This window comes from Protopterus annectens, chromosome 4.part1, assembly GCF_019279795.1.
Source record: "Protopterus annectens isolate FY-2018-M chromosome 4.part1, PAN1.0, whole genome shotgun sequence".
Classification (NCBI taxonomy): domain Eukaryota; kingdom Metazoa; phylum Chordata; order Ceratodontiformes; family Protopteridae; genus Protopterus; species Protopterus annectens.
This window is the reverse complement of record NC_056734.1, coordinates 546,141,717-546,150,846: the sequence shown is the minus strand read 5'-3', so window position 1 is coordinate 546,150,846 and position 9,130 is coordinate 546,141,717.

The following is a 9,130-nucleotide window of genomic DNA, read 5'->3' as shown; positions in this document are numbered from 1 at the left end:
GGGGGGGTGAGGGGGCAAAGCCCCCCACTTTATTTCTGTTTATGACTTTTTTTTTTATTTGGCCAACGGCATTGTTTCCCCTGTGTGGAAATGGCCGTTTTCGATATTAAGGGTTTGATATTTCGTGATCGACCTTTAGGTGTTCGATAACTTGAGTTTTCGATCATGTAATACAGACCCCATTCATAACATGTCTCATTCTTCATAATACATACTGATATATGGGATTAACAATGATTTTTGCTATGCAGTCAAGTACAGCAAAGTGGAATGCTTATGAGCCTTCCACTATGTAACCAATAATGCCTGTCAGTATGGAAACTATAGAGGGAGATAATGATCCACCCAGTAGTGTTAAAAGGCTGATGCCACAGGTAGAGGGTTGCACCTCTGGAAGGTTGTATTACTTCCCCTATAATGCACACACTAGGGAGCATTATTACATTTAGAAAACTGCCTTGGTGTTTGATTATTGTGAGTTTGTTAAATGCACAGTTTTGTAATTGTATAGGATTGTTTTATGCGTATATTAATGTTTCTGAGAAAAGTAATTTCCTTGTGCTGTATACGTGCTTTGGAACATGCTTTCTATTGTAAACTGTAGCTTTCAGGCTTTTCTTTAGTGCACTAGAGAATGGATTAATGAAGCACTAAATTTGGGATGTGCCATAAAGTGATGGATAAACTAAAACAGAGACATTGAACAAAATTACTATCACAAAACATACAAATAATATTTGACATAGCCAAACTAGACTGTAGTACAGTATATGTAATAAAGCTTCTTTCGAAGATATCACTACTGTAAGGATATGGGTCTAGCTTTTTTCATACCTCTCAACCTCTTAGCATAAGAAATCTGGACAAAGCCTAAAATAATGGGGGGACAAAAGCCCAAAATTAGACACAGATTTTATATATTGTTTTCATAAACTTAATAAGTTGCTGGAATAACAGGCTTTTACATTGGCATGCATTTTCTTAAGGATATGAAGTCTGAAAATCACACGTATATCATTATGTCAGTCCTCAGTGATTTGCCAGAAAACCACAACATTTATGAGGAACTGATTAAAATATGAGGCAAAAATCTAGACATTCTACAAAAATTTGAACAACTGAGAGGTATTCTTTTTTGAGTTTTGGGAATTTATTCAGACTGGGTTAGTGTCCAGTAACAGTATAAGAAACAAAATATCACCATAAAATGATGCATTTTGAAGTGGTCATGGTTTTCATTTTCAGACTGCAGAGTTTGATACATCTGAATAATAATGCAAATCAAAGATTGAATCCATGAATTCCACAGAAGCAGTTTGTATCAAGTGGTTCTGATCCCACAGAATAGTTATGAAGCCTCCTACAGCTCGACACTCAGGCTTTTAAGGTCTGTGAAGTATCAAAAAAGAAATGAGAATAGAGTCAAATTGCAAGGCTAGGCTAGACTTGTGCTCAGCAGATTAAGTCCATAACCTCGTGACTTTTTTTTTGGGGGGGGGCTGTAAACTGAACCCCTTTTATAGCTGTCACATGGCCTCAGAATGTGTAAAATTCAGTCTCCGCCTTTCGTCTCTATAAATACTGCTCCTGTATTTCAGATCATAATTGAAGATTCAGCCACTTCTTTTAGGAAGTTCATGAGTGATTCACTTCAATGGGAGGGGTAGAAAGGAAGAAATACTTCATAACGTCCCAGATTATTTTCCTTGTGTTATTATTTTTCTTGTGTTAGAAGATAACTCATTGTCCCACCTTTGGTGAAACTAAATCTCTTCCTGGACTGTATATGGCCTTTAATTTAAAATATACCTTATCTTTAACCAAGTAGTTCAAGACATCCTGGCAGAGAAGCACTATGGCTAATCTATAGTAGCAGTTATTTATTTACTTATCTACTTTTCTATTGGTCTATTTATCTATTGGTCTATCTACCTATCTATCTATCTATCTATCTATCTATCTATCTATCTATCTATCTGTCTATCTATCTATTTTTTAGTTGAGCAGATTAACCTAACTTGGCAAGAAAAGACCATTTTGATAGGTATTCAGAAGCCATTTAGCTGAAATATTGGTATGTCCTTAGGGGGTCATTTGTATTTATCCCATGGGCCTCCACTAGAGAAGGTTTAATGTATTACACAGAGAATACTTTAGCTTTGCTAGGTCTTTCTTGGACCTTTCAGTAAGTGGTTTGTCTGTATAACATTTTTGTCTTTTGGTCTGGATGTTTTATGTAAATAAAAATCCTGATTTGCTTTTGTCTACCCATCTCATTTTGCCATGATCTACTACCCATACCTTTGAACATTATAAGGGATGACAGGTGGGTACCTATGAATGAAAAATATTATAAATTAAAGCAGTGATCAGTGGTGAGCTTCTCTTATATTAGGAAAAAATAGGATGTGTTTTACTGAAGCAGAAATGAGAACTTCTACAGTGAAAATTTGTTTGCAAAGTGAATTAGGAAAAAACTATCATTACTAGTTTTTATTTTATTTTTTATTTTATTTATTTTTTTATTTTTTTTTGAGGGGGGTGGTTGTACCCATTACAATGTTTGTAGCAATGTTGAAAGTGCTATTTAATGTGGGCATGTCTGTGGTTTTACCTTGGCTGCAGGTGAGATTGAGAGAGATAAAGTTAAAGAGATAGCTGATGGTTTATTCATTCTCATTGTGCTACCATTTTATGTCCACATACACAGCAGAGCTTACTTTAGAGATCACTGTGCTTTACTTTAGCAGCCATAGCTCATTCCTCAAGGGTTATTAGAAAGTTTTTTCATGATGAGATCAAGCCAGTGATTGACTGAATGGCACAATTCATGTTATAATTATGCACTTCACGGTGAGATCAAGCCACTGATTGACTTAATAATGCAATCCATGATATATACAAAAACACTGCATGGTTATTCTATAAAATGCAACCATAAACAATGAGATCTGCATTGTGCAGTCTTGCAGAGTGTAAGGACAACTATAGGGATTAGCATTAATATATAATATGTGTGAGAATAAGAATGTTGCTGATTATACAGAAATACTCCATGTAAGCCCAGTTGTATGCTCCATTTAATAGGGCCAGTCAGCTCACATACCAGGAGATGCCATTATGCCAGCAGAATGGCCTAATAATATATGCACTGCATAGGCAGCCACCACTATGCAGTGACGGTCCTTGGCAATCTAAATCATTTAGCATATGTTGTGCTTTCCAGCTGAGTCAGTATACATGAATCCCAGCTCTATACTGTCTCTGTCAACTCCCCCAACAATTGTTAATCCACTTCAGGTATGACAACAAAAACAGCTGATGGTTTTACTGTTAACTGGTGATGGGTAACGTGTAGGTTGTAATGTTACTAAAATCAGAGTAGAACACAGAGCGTACAGCTAATCACAAAAACATAAATGTAACTTCTGTGTGACTCACTGCACTGCAAAATACTCAAGAAACATCATATTCATAGCCATTTTATTGGCATACACGTCATGGGCAATATCACTGTGTTTTTGTAGACTTAGAGAAAGCATATGACAGGGTGCCTAGAGAGGAGTTGTGGTATTGTATGAGGAAGTCGGGAGTGTCAGAGATGTATGTAAGACTGGTACAGGATATGTACGAGGGTAGTGTGACAGCAGTGAGGTCTGCAGTGGGAGTGACGGATGCGTTTAAGGTGGAGGTGGGATTACATCAAGGATCAGCTATGAGCCCTTTCTTATTTGCAATGGTGATGGACAGGTTGACAGACAAAATCAGACAGGAGTCCCCGTGGACTATGATGTTTGCAGATGACATTGTAATCTGTAGTGAGAGTAGGGAACAGGTGGAGACAACCCTGGAGAGATGGAGATATGCTCTAGAGAGAAGAGGAATGAAGGTCAGCAGGACTAAGACAGAATATATGTGTGTGAATGAGAGGGAGGATAGAGGAATGGTGAGGATGCAAGGAGTAGAGGTGGTGAAGGTGGATGAGTTTAAATACTTGGGATCAATAGTTCAGAGTAATGGTGAGTGTGGAAGAGAGGTGAAGAAGAGAGTACAGGCAGGATGGAGTGGGTGGAGAAGAGTGTCAGGAGTGATTTGTGACAGACGAGTACCAGTAAGAGTGAAAGGGAAGGTCTACAAGAGGGTAGTGAGACCAGCTATGTTATATGGGTTGGAGACAGTGGCATTGACAAAAAGGCAGGAGTTTAAGCTGGATGTGGCAGAGTTAAAGATGTTAAGATTTGCACTAGGTGTGACAAGGTTGGACAGGATTAGGAATAAGTATATTAGAGGATCAGCCCAGGTTGGAAGGTTTGGAGACAAAGCCAGAGAGGCAAGATTATGCTGCTTTGGACATGTGCTGAGGAGGGATGCTGAGTGTATTGGGAAAAAGATGCTAAGGATGAAGCTATCAGGTAACAGGAAAAGAGGAAGGCCTAAGATAAGGTTTATGGATGTGGTGAGAGAGGACATGCAGGTGGTTGGTGTGACAGAGCAAGATGCAGAGGACAGGAAGAAATGCAAACAGATGATCCGCTGTGGCGACCCCTAACAGGAACAGCCGAAAGAAGATGATGATGATATATATATATATATATATATATATATATATATATATATATATATATATACTGGGTTGTGAAAAATGGTTTTGTACTATCCCAGGATGAACCTATTAATGATCCACCTGGATCAGCAGGCCTGGTTAACAAATGAAAATAAATGAATAAAATAACTAAATAAGCATTATGTAGGAGCGATCGCTCACAGTTTTCCAGTGCTTCAGCATCAATTTGCTGCCCTATTAGTGGTCATACCCAGAAAATGTCACATTTTCTTTTCTTTTTTGAAACAATTTTATTTGTTCATCACATTATTCTTTTGCAACATGACTTCACATACGTTAATAATTATGGAAATGAAAAATCTCACTAACACTCTCAATTATATATATATATATATATATATATATATGAAAAATCTCACTAACACTCTCCAATATATATATATATATATATATATATATATATATATATATATATATATATATATATATATATATGTGTGTGGAGAGAAAGAGAGAGAGAGAGACACACACACACACACACACACACACACACACATATTATCAAAGTTGCAGTTTCCAATATGTCTGCTCTTCACTCTTGTGCATTATAACATGCTCATATATTTTTCAGTTCCTACTACCCTACTTTGTAGCCATCTAATTGAGCATTATTGTGCACATTTTGCTCCCAAACACACCATTTATTTTTATGAAATTTACTTCCTCCATCTTTTAATGATCCTGTCTTTAAATCTTCTATTCCATTTACAATAGTAACTGCTTCATTTACAACTGGTTTAATATTTGATTTCCACTTTTGTGAAATTACTTTTTTCCTGCTAGTAACATTAAATTTGATCAGGTCATATTACATTTCAGCAGTTCTGAACCTAGATGCCAACTCAATAGCATCTTCTTCTTATTTAATACAATATGTTCCCCAACAGCTGTGTCAAGATATTCTGTAGGGAGATCATAAACTCTGTTAACTCCACACATTTCCAAACAATGTGTTCCTAATTTCCCTCTTATTCTCCTCACATCTCCAACATCTGCTCTGCACTTGAGGGAAAATCCTCTGAAGTTTGCTCACACAAAAGTGCCTGTGTAAACTCTTCATTGCAAACCCCCTAAATCTACACTGTAACCTAGAATCCTTGGAGGTTTATTGCAGTATTCTTTTCTAATGTGTCATTCTAACCATCCCTCTGTTTTTAATCTCTTCAGATTGGTTCTTATAGTTATCACTCAATACTTTTTGTTATAAAAATGTGATTGTGTATCTTTTAATTTATTCTGATGAAGTGCAAGTACCAGGAAAGCGCTAAAGTGTTTTAATAAATAGTGAGTTCTGTTGCAGTTCGTTCCAGCTTCTTTTCACTTTTGTTACAATTTTATATACCTTAATAAGTATCCCTTACTTAATAGCATCTCGTGTTCCTGGTTCGTCTTGAAAACCCTACCACAACTGATATTTCACTCAATGCCCCCCACCTCGCCTTGTCTATATTCATCCAGCAGTCCCTAATGTGAAAGACAGTCTCTGACTTGCAGTTCACATGCCTGCTTGGCTTCTTCCCACTTTGTCACTTTCACCTCCAACATAGTTGCTTCCAGTAGAATAGCTCCTTTGTTAGTTTTCTCTAGTTATTTCATGCCATTTTGTCCTGTTTTCTGTTTCCTTAATTTTATGTATTTCTACTGGCAACATCTCCTTTCTCCACTCTTTTACTGGTTTAGCATTTATCAGTTTTGTTGTCCTTTTTAACCCAAATACTCCACTTGTTCATGCCCCTTTAAATGTATTTTTTAAGTAATTCACGTGTAGGCACATTATTTACTGCTATAGCCTTTGTTTTCCTTTCATTTAATTTATATCCCCAAAATACTCAAAACTATCTTAAAGTATCTCAGAGCAAATTGATGTTATATTCAGGATTTGCTAAAAACAGGATAATATCATACATAAACAGAATTAAATTATTTTGGCTACTATACAAATTATACCTCCGAATTTGTGATTCATTTTTATTTTTGACTAGGGGTTCCAAGTATATAGCAAACAGGAGAGGGGGAAGAGAGCATGCTTGCTGCATTCCTCTACTCGAATTTGGCTAATCAGAAAGGACTTTTCTCACCTTTATATTAGCCTCCATATGTCATCTTTGTTAACTCAATTATACTGTTTGGGAGTGTAAATAGTAACATTGCACTGCTAATGAATTCCCAACCTATCTTATCAAACTATTTCTCTGCATCCAAACTTATAATAATAGTGAAGTTTTTTTTTTTTTTTTTTTTTATGATTTCCTCTGGATCATCATTGTTCTATTAATTTTATTTAATGTCCAAAAACAAGGAGCGTAAAGAGGCAACCACCAGTCTTTCAATAATCCAGTCTCGCTGTAAAAGTATATAAAAAGTATTTTATTACGTGCACTAGGTAAGCGCTTTCACTAACCGTTTCATCAGACCTTAAAAACTATTAAAGACACAAACAGTTGCTTAAATAATAAGCACGTGATACAAAAACAATTATTCAATCAACTTTTTAAACTTTCTTAAAAACATACGCTTCTTTATAAAAACCTCATGCCACAGACTTCAAAAAACTAGCTCATCGTACATCCACCTAACAAATATTAATGCCTTGTGCACATGTTCGCCCCAAGATGGCTAATTACATGAAATACTACAATATTGCATAAATAATATAAACATACTTCTCCTTCAGGCAAAAATACAAACTTCATAGTGAGCTAATAAATTCAACAATGACCTATATTCATATCCTTAAATCAAAAAAACATTTGAAATAAGTACAATTACTAGTGCTAACCTATATAACATTATTACATTATAAATTGTGATTAATAAATTACTAAAGCAACGTTAATAAATGCAGCACAACACAGAATAACCACCCTCTTGTCATAATATGCTTGAAGAATACAGAAGGAAAACGTATACAATGCAAGGTATTGTTGCAGCCTTATACTATGTAAAACGCTGCGGAATTTATATGGATCATGAAAACAATGGACTGTATACAAACAATTACTATCCAAAACAAATATATAACCATTTATAACAATGTCATTAAACATATAATGGGATAATCTAACCAGTGATATTAATACTACCAGACCCTATTATACATGAACAATCTAGGCAATCTAGAAATGTGCAGAAGCTAGTTAGTAGAATATGAGGGGCCCAGATAGAAATAATATAAATAGTAATAGTAATAGTTATTTAAAACTTGGTCAGTTTGACATAAGCAAATACACAGCAAAAACCTTATTCTTATGTAGTAAAAACATGTCTGGACCTTAAAATGGGTTTAATTGAGGCCCTTTCATTAAGGCCCTTACCCTTATCTGCCCTCATTCTCATGATCCAATTAACTTCCTTCTTCTCTGTGATCCACTTAAATGCAGTCATGATTGAGTAAAATCATCCCAAATGCAAACGACATTCGGAACTTAAAAAAGTTACAAAAAAGTATTTTTGAAGGTGGCAACCCCCTGTATTGCTGTTGGGGACTGCACCCACATGCCCCACTGCTTAGATATATATATATATATATATATACATATATATATATATATATATATATATATATATATATATATATATATATATATATATATACCAACTCTGAGGTTATATTAACATGGGAAATGGGGGAATTCACAGTATACAGGCAATTCATTCTCTGGGGAAAAGCTGGCCAGTCACAAACTAGTGATCATACAAATTAGTGCTCATCACTAGTGTTTTAAAAACAAGCCTGGCTTCCAAAGTGTTTCCATTATTTCTTTATGATTCTTTGTTAACCTTCTTATCATAGGGGTCCCTGAGTTTTGCTCTGTACTTTCTCTTGCCTAAGTCTTTCTGTTACAGAGTTCTGTGCTGTTGGGATTATTATAAAAAATGTTTAACCAGTAATTTCTTAAACTCACTCATTTTCCTTTAACATTGTGCAATGGGTCCTCTTCATGATCCATAAGCCTCTCCTATTCTGCAAAATTTTATCTTTTGCCAATCCTGTGCTATTTAGCCCCTCAGGATTGATTTCTATATGCTCTAATAACTCCGACATTTTGCCCATTGTTCATTTCTAAAATTCCTCTCTACTAATAAATATTTCTTTTACTTTAGTTCCTTATATCTTTATCTTAGCTGTTATAGATGGATGTCTGGAAATCATTATTGGATGGGTTGCAAAGCTTTCAAAGAGTTTTGTGTGTTTCTCTGATACAAAGTTCCTGTTCAGGCTAGCCTAGTTATTATATCATACAAAATAATATGTAAACTCCATCCAAATATATGCTAGTGAAATTATATCCTCCACATAACTCTCAACCTCTTAGCCTAAGAAATCTGGACAAAGTCAAAAATAATGGGGGGGAGGGGCAAAGGCCCAAAAAATAGGGACAAATTTTAAATATTACTCTTACAAACTTAAAAAGTTGCTAGAATAAAAAGGTTGTGTGTTAGCATGTATTTTCTGAAGGATATGACTAAAGAAACCAGAATGACTGTCATTACTTAGTGACATCA